Here is a 25,753-nt window from a genome sequence, read left to right as displayed (position 1 = left end):
AGTCACAGTCTCCAACCAGCTGGAGACGGACATGGTGGGGGTGGCATCCCAGGAGTGGCTTCCCCTCTGCAATTTGGTGAGAACTAGTGGGTAGTGGGTGCTCTGGTGGTCCTGGGCCTGTCATGTGGACAAACCCAGGGAAGTGACTGAGCTTCTCCTCATTCATCCAAGTGGAGGGATCGCTCGATCCTGTGCCCACCTCTGCTCCTGGGGAGCTGGGCAGATGGCTGCTGACGAGGTGGGGGGCTACCCTGCTGCAGCAAAAGGCAACATCTGCTTTGACATAATTCCTCTGTTACCACATTTCATCTCCCCCAGGAGACGGGGACCACTCGCCTCCAGATGTTTTGTGCAAATCAGAAGTGATTTGCTGTTGTGCTTCCCGGTGTCATCTGCTCTTTGGAGAAGGGGCCTCAGTCAGAGCCACAGCTCTGAACTCGAGGAGGTTCAGGACAGGGCCTGCTGTGTGCTTTGGCTGCAGCGTGGTGCCTAACAATACAGCCGGCCTTCTACTTCCGTGGATAGAAGAAAAGGTCCTCCTGATCAAACAAGACAGGCAGATAATGGAGATGTCGGTGTTACCCCTGTCTCAGAGATGGGAAAACTGAGGCACAGAGATGGAGCGACTTGGGCAAAGACGTGGAGGAAGCAGAGCAATGACTCGGCTCTCCTGGGTTCCTGTCTTAGCCATGAGCTCATGCTGGCTATCTGGGTTTGGCTCTGCAGGTTGACGACGATCGCTGGCTGGTGCATGGAGTTCACTCCTGGATTGACAGTGCTTTGAAATCTGTATCCTTCACCATGGGGCCTCTCTCTCTCTCTCTCAGTTTTGACTTTTCAGCAAGTCTCTGAAACCCTGGCCCTGGTGATGCTGGAGCCATTTGAAACCACGTGCAATCTCAGCCGAAGCTGCCTTTTTATCCTGGATCACACTGTGTATAGATTTCTCCAGATCATTTTTCATTGCTGGGTGAAAACCAATCCATCATGCTGTTCCTTACCTGTCTCCAGCGGCTCTTTGTCTGACTTCACGCCTCCACGTCCTCATGTGGTTACGCACGGATCTCTCCCCCCTCGCCTGGTCCTTGGCCGCTGGGGCTCAGCAAGGAGTCTCTTAGGTGCGCATTATAATTGACTCATCCTCCTTATTCCACTGCGCATACAGGGATTTCTTTCCAGCAGGGTTTTTGGGTTTTTTTTGTTTTTTTTTTTGCAGCTCTTGCCATTGCTAGCATTGATAATTGAGCCCAACAAAGCAGGCTTTTGTTCTCCTGAATTGTACACGAGATGCATGCTCCCGTAAGACAAGAAGATGTCGACTGGTGATCTCTCTCTCTCTCTCTCACATACACATGTACACACACATGCTCCTCCAAGTTCAAGGCGAGGCCTGGCTAATTAAGGCAGACCTTTTGTCAGAGGCAGTTTTTTAATTGGCTTATGGTGTGAAGAACCGTGAAATCTGGGCCATGTTTTATTATAGTTCATCTTGCTCCAAACAAGACAGGAGCAATTAAGCTCACGCTGTCATTTTAACTCGGCTCTGTTCAGCGCGAGGGTTTGTTTTTATCCCCCGAGAGAGACGATGTAACCCTCCAGGACCAAAGTCAGGGGGAGTTTTTATTTTCTGTACCCACCCATTTTGGGAAGCGGCTCCCCTCTCTGGAAGCTTTCCTGGCTCTCGGTTGGCTTTTAGCAGTGCCTGGGATGGCGGGGGTCCTGCTGCTGGCTTCTGCTGAGCAGAACTGTGCCTCAGAACTGATTGTGTTTTTATGCCTAACCTAAAATGTAGAGCTTGCACGATTGTAACTCTTTTGGTGAGAGGTGTGGTGTTCTATTTTAACAGGTAAATTGGTACAACCCCTATGCTGAAAGCAGGTTCGTGGACACAGAGGTGCCTCATAATGATACAGTAGTCTTGGAAGGAGCTTGCAGCCATGTTGGTCCAGAAAAGAGGCAAAGACTTTGGGGTGATATCTTTTACTGGACCAGTTTGAGAGATCTTAGATGAGCTTTTGGGTACAAGACCCGTGTGGGTCTAGCCCTCATCATGAGGACTGCAGACATGATATGGGTTTGTGTTATCTTTCTTTGTGCTGGTATGAATGCAGAAACGCCGGGAAAAATGTGCAAAGAAGCATTTTTCCAACTATTTTAGTTGATCTAATAGAAGATATTGGATTTACCCAAAGAACCTCGTCTGCTGATGTCCTTAGACCAACACGGCTACAACTTATATCCCTGGAACACCAGGAGCAAGTTATACCAGGCTATGGTGTCTACAGCTCTACTCTGATCCTACCAGGGCAGTAGGCTGCTCAATTTAAACCGTTTTTTACTGCCTCCCCTGCTACCGATTGCTGGGTGCTGTGACGGTGCACCAAGTGGCTAGCTAGCTGCCGCTGAGAGCCCGTATGTCATCTGCTTTGGATGCCAGTGCCAAGTGTCTTCATCCTGAGCTCACCTTGGAAACAGGAGATGACTAAGCTGATGCTGTGTTGTCTCCCTGGCCAGGTTTCTACCCCTTCCACATCAAGGTCAAGCCATCATGGTGGCTGTGATTTGGTGTTACCCCTCATTTACATCCACCCAGGTCTGGGACTGGCACCTGCAGCTCTGAGAGGCACAAAGCCTTTCTGCTCGTCTCAGGTTTGGGAATGGTGACTCTGAATCCTAGTGATAACTGTTGCTGATCTGAAGGAAGGGGCAGTTAGCTGTTTCCCAGCTGATCCCTTAAGAAAAGTAATGGCGAATGTTTCCCACCTACTTCTCAGGCCACTTAGATCAGTGGTTCTCAACCTTTTTTTGTACCAGGACCCACCTGTAAAGACTGATGGCTAGTGCCCCTCACTCCCGACCCGCTGCCCCACAGTGTGTGGGGTAAGGGGCTGGTGTGTGGGGAATGGGGGCTGGCCCCAAGCAGCTCCTTGCAGGCTGGAGCTGTGCCAGCCTGCAAGGGAAAAGTCACGGTTTCCCATCTTTTTCTCCTTTAAAAGAGAATCCATTTTTAAAGCTTGTTGATCCATTTTTACAGTTTGTCCGTGACCCGTTCATATATTCTTGCGACCCACTTTTAGGTCACGACCCAGGGGTTGAGAAACACTGGCTTAGATCACACCTCTTCCAGCAGCCCCCTCGGCAACTCCTGACTCTCTTGCCACTCGTCAATACAGAGGAATTGTCTGCTGCTGAAAGCCGATGGCGTGAAGCCAATTTGCTGTTACGTTGAAATGAAAGCCCCGGGGCTGCGGCTGCAGCCAGAGCCTGCGTGCAGGGCCAGAGTGGGCAGAGGTAGCTGTGCCCTGTGCCGGCGTCCCTTCCTGTCCCTGCCTGCGCCTCCCTTGCTGTCACAGCCACTCTGCTCTCCTGAAAGCATCATCTGCTCAGGCTTCTTCCCAAAAGGCTTGGGGTGCAAGAAGGCCCCAGGGTTTCAGGGAGCTGGTGGGTTGGGGTGGGGGCTGCATGTCACTTTTGGTTAAGGGGAGTAGGAGCATGCTGCCAGTGCAGCCTGGGGGCGTCTTGGAAGCCCAATGCTTTCTGGGGTAAATGGGTTCCCCTCCACCTGCGGAGACTTACAGTAGCCCCCTCGTTGTAGCAAACCCATGCGGTCTTGTCTCCTTCTTGCACAAATAAGTGTCCCTTTCCCACTGAGCCCTTGTCAGGGCAGTGTGGGACTGGCCCACAGTCCCTCCCCTGCTTTTCCAGAGCAGTGCAGGGTTGTGGCTCAGCCCCGGCCTGGCCATTGCTCTGGGTGGATGCCATCCAAGTCTCCACTGCTGCTTTGGGAGGTGTTTGGTATCTGGAGTGCAGGCTCCTGACCAGCTCTGGAAAGCAAGTAGAAGCTTCCTCAACTGGGGCATCTCCTGGCATCCAGCCAGCTGGCTTCTTGTAGAAACAGGCAGGGTGGAGACGGAGATGGTTATGGTGGGGTGTGGGCCTTGGTGACAGCAAGGATGCTGAGAGAGGAGGGCTTGAGGCCGCTGTGCCTGGCATCTGGCCGACTCGCTGCTGTGAGCAAGGTGGGTTGCAGCCAGCTCCGCACTTCTATTTTTCTGTGTGATGTATTTCCTCCTGCTGCTTCTAGGATGCCCTGTTCTGGCCCCTCCAGTCTGCTCCTAGATCCAAATGCCCCCAAACGGGGCAGGGTCCCGAATCCTCTGGGGCAGCAGGACACAGAGCCGTATCGGCCAAATGGCTCTTGTCTTTCTGTGAGCCTGGACTGGAAACCCAACTCTGGATGCACCGATATTGTGAGTGGCTCAAGCTCGCTGCTCTGAAGTAGTTGCTGTAGCATCAGGGTGTCCCAAACCGGGCTGTGGATTTGCTATAGGTGGGAGGCCATTGGGTGCTGCTGATAGACACATGGAGCAACGTCCAAAATCTCTGGAGCTGGTGAACCCGGCTGACCATGCAGCTCTTAATTTGGGGGTCAGCCCCGGCCTGGCCGTTGCTCTGGGTGGATGCCGTCTAAGTCTCCACTGCTGCTTTGGGAGGTGTTTGGTATCTGGAGTGCAGACAGTTCTTCCTTCTCCCCCCTCCCCAGTCTTATAAAAGATTACTCCTGTTGTTCTTGATTTGGTTGCTAATGGGCATAACTGTATCCAGCCCCTTGTGAAATCCAGGAATAGGATTGGACTCTGGACTGGGTTTGGCAGAGAGAAAGGAAAGACAGACTCAGCAGCCTCTTGGGCTTACAAAGCAGCCCTTTAATCAGGAGCAGAAAAGTGGGAGTCAGTATGTCCTCTTGGGGTCTTCTCAGAAGCTGTCGGGGTCAGGGAAGCATCTTCCAGGTGCTTGGACTTGTCATAGTTTTGGCATCCATTGGTGAGGGCAATGCGTCTGCTTGGGACCTGATTGCAGAGGAGGGGCTTGTGTTATAGCCCCAGCCAGGGAGGCTCTAGCACCTCCGTGCTACTAGCTCTGGAGGTCCCTGCTTCAATCCCTGGTGCATTGGCCAAGGTGAAAGCTGTCACAGTCATGCCTGTGCCTCCCTCAGGTGATGTCCACACCTGGAATAAGAGGGAGTCTTTGCTCCAAAGAGCCATTCATTTCAAGTGCTATGTGCTTGGTAATAGCACGAGACAATCCAACTGCCGGGCCAGACTTACCAAGGTAATTGCTTACGGAGGTACACAGGCTGACTCCTTCATGCAGCCACTAAGCTCTTTCTTCCTGGGACCTGTACTCTTTCTTCCCAGTTCTGTGCACCTCTTGACAGCCAGCGCTTTAAATTAGCAGTCATCAAGACAGGGAGGGGCAACCTAGGCATGGAGGGCTGCAGTGATTTATCCAATATTGCCCAGCAGGGATGTGGCAGAGTCCCAGGGCAGTACCCTGTTCACCGGTCTACGCCACCTTTGTCTTGGGTCTCTCCCTACACCCTGTTACCCCCACTTGCTGGCATTTCCTTACAGATGCCAGTCAGGGACTCCAGCAGGGTGGAAGATGTTGCTTCAGGGAAGCCATTTTAAAAAAAAAATACAATATTTTAAATTAATGATTAATTGAAAACTTGTCTAACTGTTAAAGCAGCACAGCGCAATGAATAATGGATGTATGTTTGCAATGCAGCTTTGGAGCTGCCTGGCATTGGGTTTTCATGGATCATGCATTGATTATTTTTATGGGCCCTTCTCCTTTTCCCTACTCTCTGACACCTGGGAAGCTACTGGATTGTTTTATACTGGTACTGTCATAGCCATACAGGGCCCCACTTAGCAAAGGCTTTAGCTTACGCTACGCACATGCATAGTCTTATAAAATCATAGAAAAGTAGGGCTCAGAAGGTCACATTTAGTCCAGCTTCTCCCCCTTAGTCCATAGCCTGGCTCCTTGTCATAGAAGGAAGTCAGGTTGGTTAGGCACGACTTGCTCTTGGTGAATCTATGCTGGCTATTCCTGATCACCTTGTTTTCTTTGGCGTTTAGAAATGGAGACCTTGAGGACATGCTCCATGATCTTTCCAAGTATCAAGGCCAGACTGACTTGGTTTGTAATTCCCTGGATCCTCCTCTTCCCTTTCTTACAGATGGGCACTATATTTGTCCCTATCCAGTCATCTGGATCCTTACCCAACCTCTATAAATTATCAAAGTCGGTAGCTAATGTCTCTGGAATTACCTCGGCTAATTCCTTCAGTGGCCTAGTGTGTATGCCATCCAGTTCAGTTGACTTGAAAGCATGCAGGTTTGCTAAGTAGCCCCTACCCTGTTCTTCAACTACTCTAGGCTGCTTGTCTCCTTCCCCAGCTTTGCTGCCAGCTGCACTCATGTGGTAGCTGACTTGATTCATGAAGCAAGGAGGGTATTAAATGCTTCAGCCTCCTCTCATCTTCCACAACTGAATTGCCTTCTGCATTCAATGAGGGGCTTGTGCTTTCCTTAGTCTTCCTCTGTGCACTTCAAAAAGAGACCAACTTTTTGCTTGAAGTCAAGTCTTAAATCACTTTGAGCTGGGATTGTCTGCTCAGCCTTCCTGCTTTGTGTGAATGATGTTTCCCCAATTTAACCACAGAGAAGGGTGTTCTCCATCCTCTGCCTAAGAGGAAATGGGCTTGCTAAAGTGCAGTCTTGCACACTCATCCTATTCCCAGCACTTTTGGTTGGTGGTACCTCGAAGTCAAGGATGGGGTCCGTCGGGCTTGATGGGTCCTCAGGTGAGATTCATTGCCCCAGGTTGATCTCCTTCTCCCTCCTCCACACAGTACAAACCTAAGAGTGTGAGGAGAAGGAAACACAGTTTAAGAAAGCTGATCTCATGTTAAGAGCTATTTGTTTAAGACACCCACAGGTAAACTGTAGTCTCACTGAAAGCTAGTCTTGCCCTGAGCCTCCATGGTTATCTGTAATATAGTAGCCCCAACATACTGCAGCTGAGCCTGGGTAGTGTGCTAGGTGCAGTACAGTCCTCTGATAAGACATGGTCCCCGTTGCAAAGAATTTACAGATGAGACAGGCAAAGGATGGAAGAAATGGAGATGGCTATGCCCATTGTACAAATCGGGTGCAGCGTGTGGAGAGCGGGGGGTTAAGAAATTTTGCTGGCTCCCCTGATCAGAAGGTTCTGGTGATCATAAGGCCTTGATGGACCCTTTCTTCCCCTCCCATTTTCTATGCAATATGAGTGCAGAGGCCATTTGAATGGGACAGCGGTTTTGTAAGGGCACTGGGACACAGAGTAGTGGGACTGCAAAGGGGAAGGAGCTAAGGTTGGGGGAGGCTGGAAGCTGGGGAGGAAGAAGGGGAAAGGGGGAGCCAATGGAGGAGGAGGGAAGACCGTGCAGATGGATGCCCTTGGGGACGTGGGCAGGGAGGATGGTGGGAACCTGAGACGGGAAGAGGGGTCTGGGGAGGGTGATGGACTAGATCTGAGAGCCAGGGGCTGGAAATGAGGATGAGGGTGTGACTGGAACTTGCTGGGGATGGGCAGAAAGGTGCGGGGATGGAAAACTGCTTGGGCAGGGAATCTTGGACCAAAATGAGAAGCCTGAGCAATGGGGACTGGGGCTGGGTAGGTGAGGGGCCAGAGCTGGGGTGTGGGGGGAAGAATATTGGGTCAGGGGAAAAGGTGTCTAGGATGGCAGGATGACGCAGGACGGTCTCCTTGCTAGGAGTCGAATGCTCCCTTGGCCAGCTAGAGCCTGTTGCTGCCTGTGTCATGGGGTCCTGCGTGATCCTGGCCCAGTTATTTAAGGCAGCTTTCCCCATGCGGGCACAGACTGCAATCCTTTCTCCTGGGTGCTGACATGAGAACCTGGGGGCAGATTTGCAGAAGAGCTGAGCCTTGCAGGCACTCCTGAAAGCCAACAGAAACTGTGCTGTGAGTGGTTCAAGTGTTTTGTGAGGGGATCCCAAAAGGGCAGCCCAAATCAGTGGGCCCTCCTAGCCTCCACCTCCCTGTGCCCTGGTGCCTGTCACTGGAGTGGGGACAGACCCACCCCCATGCCTCCCAGATAAATGTGTATTTGGGAAGCTCGCAGAAGAGCCCCGCAGAGAAACCTGTGGGGAAATGAATAGGTCTGTCTTCACAGTGGGGTTTGGGTGCCGTGCAGCAAACAAAGCCCAGGGCCGTGTTCGGCACACTGCAAATAAAACAGTGCATTAACGAGCTGCTCGCTAATTGACTGGCATCTATCCTGCGCTCTGGGTGAGGCTGGCATCCTGTGGAAAATGAAAAAACCTGCAAGCATGTCATTAATGAGGCTCTGTCTTGATTCCCACGTAGATGGGGTTGTACTGGGTTGGGACCGGCCACCCGAATGCTGGCTTTTCATGGCTCTGCAGGTCCTGACTTTGCAACCTTGATCCTCTTTTGAAGGTGCTTCCTTCTGTGGCTCGCTCAGTACTAGCGGGGAGGGGAAGGGAATGGGCTGCCGCCGATTCCTCACATCCTTGCATCTGTCTGGTCTGTCCCCTGCAGGAATAGAGAGGAGATCCACTAACTGCTCCCCTCAGAAGCCAAGGCCCAGGTTGCCAGCGATTCAGTCCCCACACCTGGACCAGAGGCTTGGAAAGCTTTGTCCCCAGCATGTTGCTCCTGTCTGAGAACATGGACACTTAGTCAGGTGCCTCTAGGAGGGAACTGCGATCTTTGGAAAGCTCCTTCCAAGCTTGCGTCTCCACCGACCTCTCTCTTCAGGCAGGAGCGGGGATTTTTGGACGGGGCAGGGAAGGCTGACTATAGAGGAGCAAGCTGCTGTGGAAGTGGGGTGGATGCGGAAGGCAGGATCCCTGCGCCTGAGGGTATGGAGTCAGCTTGGCTGCAGAGCCCAGAGGGGTGGGAGGGAGGCTCTTGTCTTTGCGTCTAGATGAATGTTTCCTTGGCAGCCTTTCAGTCCCCTGGATCCATATCAATAATACCTGGTGGCTTAGCCCGAAGAAGGATGGGAGTGGTGAGAGCCCAGGGGAGGGCCGAGGAGCGAGACATGGATGGCAGGAGAGCCGCTGATGGGAGCTAATGGCAGTTCTGCACAGTAGAAAGGGTGCAGTGAGGATTTTTGCTCTGGGGAGAGGACCATGGCAAAGATAACAGGGCCTATTTGGGCAGAACATTTAATTGCTGGGTGTGTAAAGATGGTCTGTGTTAAAGGGATGTGGAGCAGCAGGAGGGATTTTGCTGGGGCGGCATTATTTAGTGGGAAGGGGTCACTGGAGAGGGGGTTCCTGTGGGGTATTGGAGTGAGGCTGGGAGGGGGGTGGTTTCTGGGAGTGGGGCATTCATGGTGGGTGCTGTGATGGGCTGGGGGGTACTTCAAATGGCCTCCTGGTGGGCTCTGACTGGCCGCGAGGAGAGAGGGGGGCTGCAGCAGAGGGCTGAGGGTCTGCTGAGAGCTGCAGGGAAGTACCGGGACTAGGAGAGGGCTCAGCAGTTTCTCCTGGCCCTCAGGATCCCTAAATATGGCACGGCACTGAAGTCTTTAACTCTTCCTGGTCCCTTTCCCCCACTGAGCAGCCCGAAGGAGATGTAGGGCCTGGCAGACCCACTGTCCCCATGAGATCTGACCCTCCGAGCAGGAGCAGCCTGTACCCTTGCTGCCTGAGCTGTAACCACCCTCCTGTTCAGCGTTCACCTGGCGTTCATATGGTTTCATCCCCAGGGAGCGGAGAGGGGCTGATCCTGCCCATCCCCGGCTACCTTGGCGCTAGCATGCCATGTGGCACAAACCCCGGCCTGCTAGAGAGCCAGGATGAGAGAGAGGGATGGGGCCACAGGGAGCTGGGCTGCTTACAGGAGGGAGACGGATGGCTTGACTTTGCACAGAGCACGCGGCAAAAAGAAAGCAGCAGCTTATTTATCTTCAGGGACGTTTCTACTTCTCCTTGTCTTGTTCTGAGTTTAACCCTCCTGACGCCAGGATGGCAGGGATGATGCAAGCTGCTGGGGGACCTGGTCCGAAGGCTGAAGGGTGCCGTTTTGTTTCCTCACGTGGTGGGAAGGAGGATCTCCAGTGCCTGGCTCTGGAGGGGTTGTGTTCCCAGAAGGCATGTAGGAACCGTCTACAACTCGTGGCACTCGGAGGCTGCGCTGCCCTTTCCAAGGTTGGCTGGTCTTGTGGAGTTATCCCAAGTCTTGTGGTATTATTCAGTGCAGTTCTTAATGGCGTGGCTTCTAGAGTGCTGTGTGTAACCGGAGGAGCCCAGCTTTTGCTGGATAGAAGTGGAAGCTCTTGCATTTGCCTGGCACCGTGCTTTGTGCATGTCCTGCGAAGTCATAATCCAGGTGGCAATGCAAATTGCCCAGCCCACACTATGAATCGCATCATACCAGTAGCTTGGGCAAGCTCTTGGTGGTATGAGAGACCTGATGGACCTGGGCTTGGCTGCTGGTTTGAGGGCCCTGAAGTGAAGAGCGCATCAAGGTGCCTCCTACCTCCCCTGCTCTCCCTGCCCAGTACAGAGGCTCTTCCAGTACCCTCCCAGAGGGAGGAGTTGGGAATGAACCTGCCTGATGCTGGGAAATGCCAATGTTTTGAAACAGTCTGATTCTGAATTACCAAAAAAACCCCAAAAACCCAGATGTCAGAATGTCTTTAAACAAAGAAAAAAAGGGGGGAAAGAAATTTGCTGCAAAAATTAATGGAGGAAAAATAAAAAGTGTTTCTGCATTTAAAATTTTTTTTTTTTTTTTAAATTTCCTCCACCAACAGAACAAGCTGGTGCCTTCCCCTTGGTCTACCAGGACCCCGGCATGCTGGAACAAGGAACCCTAGAAAAGCTGGGAGACGAAAGTCTTGCAGTACCAGCCCTGAGACCGTCCCCAGTGACCCATCCCAGTAGCAGACAGGTTTCCGAGACCCTGCTGGGGTTTTGCCGCACCTTGTTGAAACGGGTAGGTTCTGCGGAACATTTTGTTTTTGATGAATCGATGTTTCCCAGCAAACGTGACCGTCCTTAGGAGGTTTCTGACCCAGCGGTAGGTGGGATTGTGTTTGTAGGAGCTGCAGCAATGGGATGTTCTTTCCTCTCCATCTTCTTTCTGGGGAGGGGTACTAACCCCTCTGGTCCTGCTATAGGGCCAGCCTCTCTGTCTCGTGAGAGTGAGACCATGGAGAGACCCCAGGAGCAGGGTCCATTGTCTAGCAGCTTCTCTCTTGCCCGGCTAAGTGTTAGACTACAGAGTTTTTTTTTGAGTCGGGGAAGGGGACTTCCAGTTGGGTGTCTCCCATGACGGCTGGGTATTGAGCAGACGTTCTTTGAGGAGGGGGGTACTTTGTGTGTTGTTTGCCCACTTCTGTTCTGGGACTGGTGTATCAGTTTGGGGGAGGCGGGGAGAGGAAGTTGCACTTAATATTCCCAGACTCGGCGTTATGAATCCTTCTGGCATTGGGGAGAAGACTGCAGGGCTGCTTCTGCTTGGTGGAGGAAGCGGCAGGGGAGCACTGTTCATCACGGCTCCCTCCTAGTTCTGCCATAGATACTACATGGAGCCCGTAAAGCGGGAAACTTTTCAACATCCTTCCTACCTGTTCCATCCGCTCCTGAGCCATTTCAGGCAGTTTGCAGAAGACTGTCCGAGGGGGGAACTTCCCACCGTAGCCCGTCTTTGTTCCTGCAGCGGAGAGTCACGCCTCAGGACATGTGCTGCCCCTGGGAGGAGGCGTGGGGGGCAGCCGGCATCCCGAAACCTTAGATAGGGGGCAAGCAGCTTTTTCTGTTCCCCAGCCTGCTAGAGAGAGGCAGGGAGGGGATGGGAAGGGAGCTCTTCTGTTTTGCTTCCCAGAGTGCAGCCTTCTCATCATAACCCTGAATCAATAAGAAACATAATTACTTTAACAAAGGAAAATCCATGCTGGCCTTGAATGTTTGGTCGTGCTCCAGGGAAGACGCTGTTTCGTTACAAAGTATTAGGGCATGAATATTTGATGCCTGGGAGGACTTTTCTTTTGGGAGGCCAAGGTATGAATTATGGAAAAGTTCTGCAAAGAACACAAGCCATTATTTCTGGTGGGCTGGAGGGGAGTGCTGCATTTGGACTGTCTCGGTGCTGGTGCCTTTGAGGCGCATGGGGAATAGATTGGAGGAAAGGTAAGGCCATTAGGGATAGCACCGGACTGAGACTTCAACAACTAGGGGTTCACTTCCTGGCCCTGTGTGCTCTTGGACAAGTCGCTCCATCCCTCTGTGCCTTGATCCTGTGCTAAAAACCATTTCTTTTGCGTCTACCACCTGATTTAGCTTGTTGCACTCTAGGCTTGTCCTGCGCCAAGCGCAGCCGAGGTCTTGTTCTGTTGTACTGCAGGCCAGCCAGTCACTTCCACCTTGAAGCGGGGAGGTCAGGGATGATACAAAGGCTGTCGCGACTTCAAAGCCAGCAGAGAGAACGTGGACGTGTGTGTATGTGAGCTCCACCCGAATTTACCCGTTCAGTGCTTCCTCTTGCTTGAGATGCGTCGGTAGATGCATGCCAGCGTTCGGTTTGCTGTGCCAGCTACGGCATCGCATTGCTGGCTCACGTTCATCCTGTGGTCTGTCATGACCTCCAGGCCTTGTTCAGCTGTGGTGCTGGCAAGCGATGCACGGCCAAGCCTGTGAGTGTGTTGCAGATTATTCCTCCCTGGATGGAGCACTTTACATTTCTCCGTGTTAACCATCATCAGGCTATGAGCCGCCTGTCTTGCAATCTTGTCCAGGTCAGCCGCTATCCCCAGCCTGTCCTTGAGTGGGACTGGACTCCCCCATTATTTGGTGTTATCTGCAAACTTGGCCAGTGCACTTTTGTTTTTTTTAACACCTGAATCCAAATCATTGGTGAACATATTGAAAAGCAGTGGTCCGAGTACTGAACCCGGGGGGACGCCACTGCTCACCTTCTGCCGTGTTGCCTCGGTTCCATCTATTCATACTCTCTAGGTCCTCCCTCATGATCCACCTGTAAGGCAGGGCTGTGCTGTTATCTCCGTGTAGAGAGGGGGAAATGAAACATGGAGAGAAAAGGGGAAAACAATGCTCTTCATACCTCATATTACACAACTCGTGAAAACTCAGCACGGACAAAGCCACTTGTAGCTTTGACGTGAACCAGCTGGTTGGGTTGACCATGGCAATCCTGCAGCCTGCCCATTGCTGTTGCGCCCACAGGCTGTTTTGTCCTCACCTCGGGTTTCGCTTCACTTACTTGAACGAGCCTGAGTTAAAAACACACTTCTGTGAAGGCAAACCCAGAGCAACCTGCCTAGGGTCACGAAAGGGAATCTGCGGTACAGGAAGGAGTGAAACCCAGGTCTCTAAACGCCAGACTAGTGCCATAACCCCCGAGCCATCCTTCCCCTCTGACCCAAGATGACCCTATGTGGGAATAAAAGTGGATTTAGTCCCCTCCTGGCTCCAGCAGCTTTTGCTAATATGTAAAGATTTTCCTCTAATCGTGCTGTCAGGAGCAGAGGGAGCGTGTGCTGTCTGGCTGTCACAGTTAATTTTACCGTCAATGCTTCCCCCTCCCCACCTCTCCAAATAAAAGAAAGATAATTTGCTGCTCTTAACCGATTACTGAGGGTGAACCCCCCCACCCCTTTTTACATACGTCAGACCGTAAACCCTAATGATGTCTCTGTTCTTTCACGCTCTCCCTCTGGAAATCTGAGCTGGAGTTTGAGGACATTATCACGTTTCTGGGGTATTGCACATTAGTGAAAACAAGGCGGGCTGGTGTTTCTTGGAGCGAGACGAAAAAGAGGGAGACCCTGCGCTCTGCAGGACGATGATGACTGCGGAGATGTGTGGAGGAGGAACACGGCTGTGGAGCTTCGGTGCTAATGGTTTCCACTTCGGTTTAGATGATTCCTCCTGGAAGCTGTGCCTATAGATGTGTGTGCACCCATGTGCATGTTCCCACCGTGCCAGGCCTCATGGGAAAGCCTCCCCCTGGCAGCCCCACTGCCTGGCAGCCTAAGGTGAGGACTGAACAGGCACAGAGCCTGAACGCTCCTCACCCTCGCACAAAACCTGGGCACAGGTGGCAGGAGCACAAGGTGGGGGACTTGCCCTTCAGGCAGCTGCACCCTCCCGCACTGTTGAAGGCTCCCTCTGCTCTGCAGGCGAGGTGGCCACTGGACCCCCTTCTGCAGCCTGCATCACTGGGTGCCTGGCCTCTTTTCAGTGCTCATAGAGCCTCCTCTGGGCAGAGACCAGCCTGTCCTTGCTTGAGCTGCCAGGGTAATCAGCAGGGATGTGGAGAATTGTTCTAATTGCTGAGCTCGTGCTTCCCTGCGAGTGCAACACTCCCCCTCCCACAGGCCTCTGTAGCTGTGAAGGTTAATTAGCATGGGTTTGAACATAATCTCCTCTGATCCCTCAGCCTCAGTTCGTTAGTGATGTAAAGAAACAACGGTGGGAGCCAGTGGATCCCCCCCTCCATGTTTATAAGGCAGCCACCCCAGTCAGCCTTCACCCGAACGCCGCATGCAGGAATGCAAAATCGCCGTGCACGAGGCAGGACCTGGGAAGGAGTCGTCTCTCTCCCACTTTGTACCCAGAGTTTGACAGGGAAGACAGGCATTGGTTTCCCTCAGCTGTTGTCTGTTCCCAGGGTTCACTGACTTATTGGGCAAGCAAACCTTGCCCACTATATGCTTTGGGGCCAAATCCACTCCTGTGTAGAGGGCTGGGGTGGAGATTGTGCATCACTTAGGTCCTGTCTTAAATGATGCCTGGGTCTGTGCAGTGGGGTAGCACCTTGAGACCACATCAAGAAACAGGGTTTCCATGTGCAAGGTGCTGCACAGATCCCATGTCCCAAAGAGCCTGTAGCCTCCGGGCAGGCGTCTGCTTGTGTTGTCCTTTGCAGGGTGACTTTTTTGCTCTACTGTGCTTCAATGTGTTGTTCCCTTGTGCCTGAGCTATAACAGGGTGCCTGCTTGTCCTTCGGCGAATGACTTGTCTGTCTACATTTTCAAATGCAAGGGGTTTTGTGGGGGGAAGGAGAGCCAAGCTGTGCCTAGGTGGATATGCGGGAGGGTCTTTGTTTTTCTGTTACGACTGCATCAGGGTGAGTCTTCCCCCACGCCTGCAACACTTCAGCCTCAACCCGTCAGTGGTCTTAGGCAGCAGCTGCTTGCTGATAGCTTAGAGCATACGTTAAGATTTCCCCAGGATAAACCAGGCTCTCTGTATATGTTTTCAGCTCTGAGGCAGAGGCGGTTGTCTTCACTGACCCTCTTTGTAAAGCCTCAGACACCTGAAAGCGAGAGTTAAGTCTGGAGCTGCTTGGGATGCTGACGCCTTGATGGTACTTTCTTACCGGCAGCCCAGCCGGTTGGCAGCTCTAGTAGTCCGCGTGGTGCCTGCTTGATGGCCTTGGAGGCTGAAGCCTCAGTTTGGGTGATGGAGCACAGGCTCCGTGGTCCATTAGACCCTTCCAGTGCAAGGTCCCAATGCTGTGAGTGTGCATGCGCCACGTGCTCAAAGTTAAGCCCTACTGTGGCTTGGGGGCGGAGGGCTCAGCATGTGCAAGCACTATTGCACACCGAGAGCTGGGGTGTTGGAGTCCCCTCGAGAAGCGAGTGCAGCAGTGTGACCAGCATCTCTAGCTGCTTGTCCTGTCTGCTGAGCATGGCACCTCGGCCCATTTGTGAGTGAGTTACAATGCAGTTTATCGTTTAACGCAGACCTCTGTGTTTTTTCCCTGGGAGGTGGGAAGAATCTTGGGCCACATCAACTGGAATAAATTCACTTGAAAGGACTTCTGTGGAGATGTGTGTGCTGAGTTGCACCAGCTGGGCCTGACCCCTTCCTATTATTAAACATCTCTTTTTGACCTCAGGTCTGATGGAGTCAGCATTCACCACTCCTTTCCCAGGTAAACGCCCCGGGCAGAGCTAGGATGGGTCTGGAAAAATCTGCCAAGCCTTTTGTGTGCAATTCCAGATCTAGGCCATGTGCTCTCCTGAGCACTGGCAAAAAATGTGCTAAGGATGCACAATGGGAGAGATTTCAAACTTAATGCGGTGTCTCAGCTTTTCTTGTTCCTTTATTGTTTGGACCAAAAATCTAGAGTAATCGCTTACCCAAAATAGCCTCCTTATGCTACAGCACGTCACCGCTTGGGAGCCATGTACGCATTCTCTCTCCAGGGAGAGAAAAAGTCCTCTCTCACATCGCTAAATTTGTCAGAGCATATTTTTAAAGACCAGTAATGAAACAGGGAGAGGGACTCTTCAATACAAAGCCAAAAAGGGGCACAGGTCTCTGGATTTTATTATGACTGTCGGGGCTTTTTTTGTGGTACAGGAGCGTCTTAGTCCTGGACCAGTACTTCATTGTTATAGGCGCTGCTCAGACAGCTAGCAAATATGATCCTTGCCTTCAAGAGCTTTCAATCTATGTAACACTAGGAAAAGAGCCAGGAGAGATTTTTCCAATGCAATATTTTTATCTGAGTATTTCAGTTACTCAAAACTAAACTGGCTTGTGAGAGGGGCTCACTTTGAATCCTCAGGCTCATAAAAATGGTGTATGTGTGGGGGTGGAAATAAAGGTTGGAAGTTGTTGAAAGGAAGATTTTTGACACTTTTTAGACATGGGGAAATATATTTGCTTTCAATTCAAAATGCCCTTTGGGTTTGGATCATTTATTCTAAAATAGAAACGGTTAAAACAAGAACAGCATCAAATCTGAATTGGGAGATTCTGATTGACCGAGTCCTGTTCTAGATGATTTGCTTGTGAAAAATTTAAAGATTTTCAATTTCTGATCCTAGGACAGGCGGGCGGGGGGGAATGAAAATCACCCTCTCTCCTGAGAGAGAAATTTGTTTTCCAGCCAGTTGAATCTGTGATTCTAGGGGCCTGGATGGCTGGCTATGCTGTATTCATGGGTGTGCGTGGCTGGCTAGATCTTAAATGCTGCAAGCGAGAGAGGAACAGTGGAGAAGACCCGGCCATCGCCTGTTCACGCTCTCTTTGAGTATCCACTCTCTGCCGCTGGGTGACACAGGAGACTGGGCAAGATGGACCTATGGTCTGAGCCAGTAAATGCTCTTATGTTCCCATGAGAGGGTCGAAGTTGGAAGAATAGGCTGTAGTTAGTATGCAAGCAGACTTCCAAGGAAAGCCTTCCCATAGCCAGTGCTACCAAAGTTTGTGGATGCTGATCAGCATTACAGCATCTGGGCTGCAGAGCCAGGGAATGGACTAATGGCCGTCTTGCAGCGGGGGGTATAAAAGGGGCCTGGCAAATGTCGGGCCTGGCTCTCGGATGCATTCACAGCCCATCTTACGCAGCCCTGGGAGCACAAAGGTGCCTGAAAGAAAGAGGGTGGGACAATCTCCCCGAGAGTCCTCCCTACAAGGTGATGTAGAAGCGGCTGGACGAGTTGTCGCAGCTAGTGGGTTTCCAGCGGGGGCAGAACCGCTGCCGGCAGGCAGTGGCATTCTCTCCGTGGTTAGGGTTAGAGGCTGCTCTGAGTTTTGCACTGTGAGCGGTGGACAGGGCCAGGACCAGACACGGTGCAGCACAAAGGTGACTCAAAGCCACTGCTGCCCTTCTGGTCCTGCTGTAGAGCAGGTGTGGACGACTTGAGAATTGGGGTCTTGACGTGGAGGATGGATCTAGACGGGAGAGGGGAACGTAGCCGTGCTGCCAGCTCCCAAGCATTAAAGAAACATGAGGTTGGGTTAGAAAACCCTGAGATTGTTAAAAAATGCAGCTTGGTTAAGGTTTCTGTTTCATCTTTTTTTTTATTATTCAAGATTTTCTAGGGATGCCAGTCTAGTTTATATCATCTTCTCCATGACAGTGGAGGCAACAAACTCTGTGGGAGGGAAAACAGAGATTTTTGGTGTAGTCGTGTGACTGCGACGGGGGCTCCAGGACCAAGCATGACATAAGATGAGAATCCCAATAGAAAGGGAAAAAATTGGCAGTAGTGAAGTCCCCATCGCTTCCTTGGGCTGTGCCAGACCAGCTCAAATATAGAAGCTTTTCCAGTAGCCAAGCTGATGATGATGGTTTTTTATTTTTACCAGTTCAGGGCAGTATTTTAGGAGCTGAAGTATGTGTGTGCGTGCACACATGTCCACAAGAATTTTATTTTGCTAGCCTTATACAGGGGGCTAATCCCATGTGGAAGATGAGCAGGAGGATGCCTCAAATCCCAAGGCTTCTCTGTACAAAGGAAAAGCCCTGAATACTTGTTGAGTAGCTTTGCACAGTACCCTCATGTGCGTTCTCTTAGGCTGCCCTAAGTCCCTTCTGACAGCTGATCCACTTTGGAAGTGGATTAAAACTTAACAGCCCACAGGCATTTGGAGTGTGATGTGAGGGTTTCCGTGCTGGGAGGTGGCGTAGAATAGCCATTGTGCTCCACTTTTGCCCCTGGCTATTTGGCTGTCACTTCTCTTTCTAGACAAGGCCTAAATTTCTTTTGAAAGCTGCCCATTACATTGCCCTGTACAGGGTTGGCTGTAACATCAGATCAGACCTTAAGCCACGTTTGATATCATCATTACATGAATGTTTCAGACCAATCCCATTATCATGGGATGGTGCAAGACTCTGGGTCCTTGCTCCTCTTCCCAGATGGGCTCTAGATTTACTGTTTGACTGTAAATTGCATGCAAGGAAACCATCAGTTCTCAGTTCACCTGTCTCTAAAATGGGTAGTTTAGCAGATACTGATTTCTGGTGAGATGGCTGTGAAGTGCTATTAAGCCAAGAGCTTTATTTCCATGAGTCCTTGCCACAAGGGGCAAGACCTATTGAATAGAGCCAGGTGAGGAGGGTTTTACCCTGTTTCATGGGGCATGGAATGGAACATTGGAATTTTTTAAGTTACTTCTCTTATGAAACTGTGCAAAACTCAGAAAACATCAAAATGGCCCAGCTCAAAGAAATCTAGGATAGAAATTAGGGCTGTGCGAGGTTTCGGATCCAGCGAAGCTTTGGACGCTTCAGCGTCGGAAGCAGCATGTCTGGATTGAAGCGCTGGCTTTGTTAGGCTTTCCAAAGTGGTTCAGAAAAGGTTTGGAGCCGCATCAGAGATCCGGCCATAGGGTATAATGGGGAATCAATGAAATATCTATAACTTTGTTGTTTTTTTATCTGATTTTCAATGAAACTTTCAGGGGCGGTAGCCTCTGCTGAGAGCATGAAGCCTGCCACGTTTCAAGAAGATCGGTGCAGAGGTTTGGGGGGAGCTGCATGTCAAGCGGCTGACAGGCGAAACTTGTGACATAGGTGACCTTCTGTGTTGAGGTGCAGCAGGCTGAAAACTGCAGGGGTGGTGGCCCCTGCTGAAGCCACGAAGCCTGCCAGCTGTCAAGGAGATGGGTGCAAGGGGAGTCTGACTTCTGGGACCCTGCACCTCTGGCTGCTGACAGGCAAAGCTCATGCCATGGGTGACACTGTGTGTTAAGGCGCAGCAGGGTGACAGCTTCAGGGATGGTGGCCCCTGCTGCGGCCATGACGCCTGCCAGCTGTGGAGGAGATCGGTGCAGGGGGGTTCTGGGGCCCTGTACCCCCAGCTGCTGATGGACAAAACTCGTGCCATGGGTGCTGGTGGGACTGACTGTCTCTGTCTTGGGACAGTTGATTGTCTGTATTGATTATTTCCTCTCCTTAGTCTGTGGTTTTGTAGTTGTTAATCCATGCTCATTAACTTGCTATGTAGTAGCTAGGTACTGTGTATTTTGCTGGTTGCTGAGTGAATCATGATTAATTGGTAACTGGTAACACAGTAACTTAGCAGCCAGGCCTGCAGTATTCGCCCCTCCCCCCCTCCCTTTGGTGCCCCAAGACAGACACAGTTGCACAAGCACCCAAGTCACAAGTTTTGCTTGTCCGCATCTCGAGGTGCAGTTTCCCCCAAACCCCTGCACCGATCTTCTTGAAACATGGCAGGCTTTGTGCCCTCACCGGGGGCCAGCACCCTTGCAGTTTTGACCCCACTGTGGCTTAACACACACGACACGAGTTTTGGTTTCAAGAATTTGGGGTGCAGTTCCCCCGAACCCCTGCTCTGAACTTCTTGAAACTTGGCATGCTTCATGCTCTCAGCAGAGGCTACCACCCCTGCAAGTTTCATTCAAATCGGACAAAAACAACAAAGTTATAGATATTTCATTGATTCCACATTACACCCTATGGCCGGATCTCCGAGGCGGGAACCCGGTCCGGAGCTCCGGATCGGATCCCTGGCATCCGAAGCAGCCGGATCGAATAGCTGCCTGCTCTCACAGGCCTAGAAAGCTTTCCTTTTGGGTCAGTTTCTTTGTCTGGCCAGAGTCAAAACGGCATCACTGAGTGTTAACGTGTACATGTATTCATTCACACGTGTGTGTGTGTAAAAATAATATATATATATAATATGTATTATGTCAACTAAAACCTTTGAAACAGAAAGCAGTGTTTAGAAAAAAAAAAGCCGAGCTTGTTCTGAAAAGGGCTTTATCAAAATGCTTTTTGAAATAATTTTTCTTTTAAAATAAATTTTCATTGAAATTGACGTGTTTCTGCAAAGTGTTTTTGCTTCTGACAAATTGGCATTTTCTTGTTGGCAAATTTCCAGGCAGCTCTAATATCACTATTCAGCAAAGCCATTCAGCGTGTCTTTAAATCCAAATGATTTCAGCTTAAACGTTAAGCACATGCTGAAATGGAGCGCTGAATTGAGGCCCAGAACATGAATTTGATACGTATTGCTGCATGCGCTGGTTGTTTTATTTCAATAGCATTTCAGGAAACTGTTTGATCAGACTATAAACTTCAAAATGGGAGGCAGCGGGGTGGGAGATGTGGGGTGTTTTTGCCCCAGTCTTTCCAGTGATTCAGTTCGTTGGAGACTAGCAGTTTATTTTGATACCTCCACAGCAGCCAGTCAGGTCCCCCCGGAGCCATCAACTTTGGATGCATTTTTAATGAATGAATCATATAGGCTGAGATGCAATATCCCCAAAATACAGGCTTGGAGTCCATGAACGGCAGTAGTGATCCCTTCAGCTGTGTGTACGGAGCAGGCTGTTTTGGGGGCCAGGCACTAGAGGGAGACGTGACTGCGTCTGTGGTTTGACACACACTTATTGCATGTATGCTGACAAATTCATCTTGCTCCCAAGCTCCAGGCCGGTGGATGCCTGAGGGTGCTCAGACTAGGACTTGCACACAAGGAGAAACTAGAGCTAGGACCAGTTTGATTTGACTCTCCCCTGGTTCGTAGAAGGTGGAAGGACAGTTTGCAAAACACCTGGGTTCTCAGTATCGGCAATGAGCTGTTTGCCCTACTGCTGGGCGGGGAAATGACTGTCCAGGGGGACGAGAGCGAGGTCTGAACAAAGCTCAGAGCATCAGGGACTCCTTCATTTTGAATCACCGCTCTCTCGCTGATGCTGCTCCATCCTATGCCTCAGTTTACCCGTGTGCAAAATGTATCTTGTGCGTACCTACCCCTCTGGAGCAATGTGGGAGTTAATAGGTGCAATGTGATGTAAAGTTAATTGCTGTAATGGTTGTTTAATGTGAGCATTAATGGGTCTAAATGCTGTTGTAATCAAGTAACCCCTGGCTCCTGGCTTGCTGTGGGATTGATGTCTTGTGTTCCCTGAGTGGAATAGTGAGGCCTATTTTCCCTGTATTCAGTCCTGTTGTATTAAAAGAGATCTTTGTATTTGCCTGAGTGCCAGAAACCAATTAATGCTGTTGTGTGTATGTTTTTAATATCTGTTCCCCCTGCACTGTTTGGTTGCACTTCAAAGCAAGGGGCCATTATAAATGTATTATTCATCTTTCTGAAATGATTGCTAGACGCGGCTACGCTGCTTCTCTAATAACACGTGGATACGAAGTTCTGGAAGATGTGGGTAATAAATGCTGAGCAGATGATGCTGTGAATAACAAACTGTTATAAAGCATGTGATAAAATGTCAGCACTGTCCCTATAATGCGCGCTGGTTTTATGTGTGAGGTTTTATTAGAAAGTTGTCTGTGTTATTTAATTAAGCCAATTCCTTGCTGCTGACGGGTTCTGCAGCTGATAACGTGCCAGGAAAGGCCTGATCTGGAGTCAGCATGAACGCTTCCAACTCCTGCCAGGGTCTCCTGGGACGAGTCTTGTGCTGTCTGATGATGACGTGAGGTCTGAAGTCAAGTGGATCTAGTAGTGTGTTGAGTTTTCCTGGCCTCATTTTAATCCTTTGGCAGGTCTTTCTGGGACTGCGTCTGAGACAAGGGGATGGGTGAAGTGCCAAGGTCTGGCTGCACTTGCGTGTAACGGCTGCTCCTGGAAGTTGCTTTTCCCAGCGGGGCGGGGTAGCCAGCTCTGCTTTGCTTTTGGGCAGTTTTGCCATTAGGTGGAAGTGTTGCTGAGGAGAAGAAAGTGGTTGCTTCAGACTGCAGTTAGCTCAGAGTGGCTCATCCTCTTACCAAAGGTGCAGTGAGACCCACACTTGAGTCCTTCCTCCTCTAACGTGGTGTGGGAAGGGGTGGAAACCAAACAAAAGGAAAAGGCTTAGGCTGCTTGTCCTGCCATGGAGATATTGCGGGCAAGGCTTGGCCAGCAGATTGCTGGAGTCAGTTAAGTGGCAATCCCAGGTGGCAGGTCCGTCACCGTGGCTGAGACTCCTGGGGGCCAGGTAGGGACACCTCGCTCTTTGCTGCGGGAGAAGAAGTCATCTGACCCGCACTCTTTCCTGCCCAGGGCAGGGGGTCGGACTCGATCTGATGAGGTCCCATCCGACCGAACATCTATGAATCTGTAACGTACAGCTGTGGAATCATAGGAAGAGCCTGAAGAAAATTCCCGTCCCTTCTCATTGCACCAGCTCTCTGGAAACAACAGTGAGGCTTTGCACCTCCTCTGTGTTGGAATTTGGGAGCTTGCACAGCTCCAGGAGGCCTCTGACGGTGCACTCCGTGGGCACGTCCAGACGAGCGCACACGTGCATTTCCCTGGGGACAAGTAGCAGCAGTTGGTAGTTGCACGGATGCTGCTTGTCCCCAGGGAATACCCCTGCACACGCTCTGGCGCACAGCAAATTGCCCTGGGTGGGGTAGGGACGGCTGGGGCCAGCACCTGGGCTGGTCCCAGCAGCATTTCCTGGGGCTCCAGCAGCAGTGATCTGAGTGTGCGGCTCTGGCCAGCCAGGCTCTGTTTCCGGATGGCGTGTACGCTTTTCCCTGCCATGGGTCTTTATGACACGAGGCTCTCCCGGTGTCAAAAAGGACGCACTACGCTGCAAATCAGCAGAGCGGCAAATGCCTGCATGTGCAGTGTGTGGGGTTTGCGGTACCACAGATGGGACTGTGGCATCGCACACTGTGTGTGTGTACTTGTCTGGATGTGCTCTGTGTGCGTGCGTGCACATGCCGGCCTGTCTGTTTGTATTCTTGTGTGCATGCCTCTGCCTGAGGGGATGCCGTCCCTGCATTCAGATGTGATCGCATCTGAGGTAAGCGCACCCAAGGTAGGGCCAGTCCCGCCACCAGTAGCAGCGGAGGTGCAGCAGCACAGACCTCAGCTCGCACAGTGTGAGCCCGCGGGCAGTTCTGGGTGTGGGTTTGGGAAGCCAGCTTGTGCTGTCACAGCTTTGCTGCTCCTGGCACCTTGAGCTGGTTAGGTTCAAGCTAGCTGGGCCACGGGCAGTTGCATGCGACTGCGTGGCTATCTGCCTGATAGCAAGGCAAGCACGATTGTGGCAGGAAACAACAGGACACTGCTACGTTTGCAGTCAGACTTCATTCGGTCCATCTCCTCCATCTTTTGACTCCCGGAGGACTTTTGTGGAAAGCCATTACAACGCAGGAAGGAAGTACGCGACACGAGTTGTCTTGCTCCTATAAAGACAACGCTCTTGGGAGCTGTGGCATTCAGAGGGGACCCAGCGTCTTGCTTGGGGCCAGCTGCTACAGCTTGCCGCGGAGGCCGGACTGACTGCCGCTGCCTGGGTAATCTCAGGCCTCGGCACTAGACGGCGCCTCCTTTGTGGAAGCGCTCCCTGCTCTGCAAGCTTCGCACAGGCTCTGGGCAGCAATCCCAGCCTTTGCACAGAAACATGAGCTGCCGAAATGGGGAGAAGGGGCTCCTGGGAGCTTTTGGCATGGCACCTCCTGGAAACCAGAAGGAGGGGGAGGAAGAAAAGGTGTCAGTCACAGCCTGCAAAGAACCAGACAACTCACCCGTTTTGTTCGTTGTTCTTTCCTTTCCTAGATGCAGTTATTTTTTTTAAATGCAACTCTTTCCATAGAAACATGGTTTAGTCACGAGGCCCATAATGAGTTACATATATATATATAAAAAAAACCCCAAAACAATGAACACAATAAAATATTTGAAACGGCCTGACATTCAGCATCACATTATTCGTACTCGTCTTGGGAAGCAGGGGCTAGATGTGTGAATGTTGATTCAATAAGAAAGCAGTCAGTACCATTTTTTTACTTGCTGAAATATCCATATCTATTACCCGTATTCATGTGCTATTTGTGTGTAGGAGTTTTCTTTTTCTTGTGGAAAGAAATCAGAGACTGATTTCTTTTTCCTTTCTTTTTTTTTTTATACGATTTATTTATTCTTTCCCCCCACCCCTCCCCCCCTTTTTTTTTGGCATGTTGGATTGTTTTGTGTTTCTTTTTTCCCTCCGGTAACTCCATTCTAAGCTTTAATTGCAAAACACAGGAAGGCTGGAGTCTGCCAGCAGCTCAGTTCTGATTTCCAGAAGCCTGACATTCAGCAGAAGCTTTGACTTCAAAAGGAGCAACGTGAGTGAGTTGCCCCAGCTGGGGATCTGCCCTGTTGATGTGCATGGGACAGTGCAACCTGGTATGAGCTTCTCTTGGCCCTTGGGTTTCAAGTGATTTTTGCTCCTCTGAAGCGGAGGGATTTGCACAGCTCTGCTAAGATGAGGATCTGACCTGAGATGCACAAACACTGATGGTTTCATAGCATTGCTGGCTGTATTTCGCTGGTTTACGCCAGCTGAGAATCCAGCTGCTTTTGCTATAACAAACAGAAAGCAGGTCAAGAGTATCCTTGTCCTATCCTCCCTCCCCCTACTTCTTGAGTTATATTGTTCTCTCCTTTGCAAATTGGTCCTTTGGTTTCCTTTTGCTTTCTACAGAGTCGCTGGCATAAAGGAGGGGCATTGAATTGAACAACCTCCCCCCACCATCTTCTCCTCCATTCCTCTATTTATTTTTGATTTTGCAGCAATTTGAGCGAGATGTCCAGTCTTGTTCTATCTGCTGATTAGTGAGACATGGGGGGGAAAAAACCCCTTCCCTAAGCCAAACATCTCCCATCTCTCTTCTAAAACTTTCTTGGTCTATATACATAGAAATAGGTTGTGCTGGGACTTTTTCCCCCCCTGATATTAATTGTGTAGCTATTATCGCTAGTTATGGTTCTATTAATATTTCAGTTCGATGAATTAAAATTTCCCACCCCCCCCCACTGCCCCAACTTTCTATTCTTCCTACCGGAAGAGCATTAACAATCCACCAGGTCCAATCAAGTCTGCTTTTAAAATGTGGCGCCTAGATAAAGAGCCAGAGCTCTCGCTTCATTTTAGTTGAGTTTTCAGTTGCCACGTCATACTTTTTGACTGGAATGACCCATAAAGAGGAAGGCGGAGGTGGTGGCTGTGGCATAAATTATTCAAGTGTTTCTGCAGAGCCGAAGAGAAGATTGTCCAGTCCATAAGATGCGGTTTCATGTTTTCCTTTATTAAAGAAAATTGCAAACAGCATCTCTACCTTCCCACGTTGAAATAGTAACTGTGGACAAAATGACCTTCGTGGCTGGAGCGGAGCCAGAGGGCCAGGTACTTTC

The 25,753-nt window shown here is 50.8% G+C and overlaps 1 long non-coding RNA gene across 1 annotated transcript; it reads left to right on the top strand.

Moving 5' to 3' along the window:
* The first annotated feature begins 1,552 nt into the window (after positions 1 to 1,552).
* Positions 1,553 to 18,945, top strand: LOC109317706. The gene is made up of 3 exons (XR_002103100.1): positions 1,553 to 1,562; positions 3,275 to 3,281; positions 18,856 to 18,945. It is a non-coding gene; the product is annotated as an uncharacterized LOC109317706 (long non-coding RNA).
* Positions 18,946 to 25,753: the final 6,808 nt, after the last annotated feature.

Source organism: Crocodylus porosus, unplaced genomic scaffold (assembly GCF_001723895.1).
Source record: "Crocodylus porosus isolate Cpor-Errol unplaced genomic scaffold, CroPor_comp1, whole genome shotgun sequence".
Classification (NCBI taxonomy): Eukaryota; Metazoa; Chordata; order Crocodylia; family Crocodylidae; genus Crocodylus; species Crocodylus porosus.
Note: the sequence above shows the minus strand (reverse complement) of the source record. Positions and strands in the feature narration are given on the sequence as shown.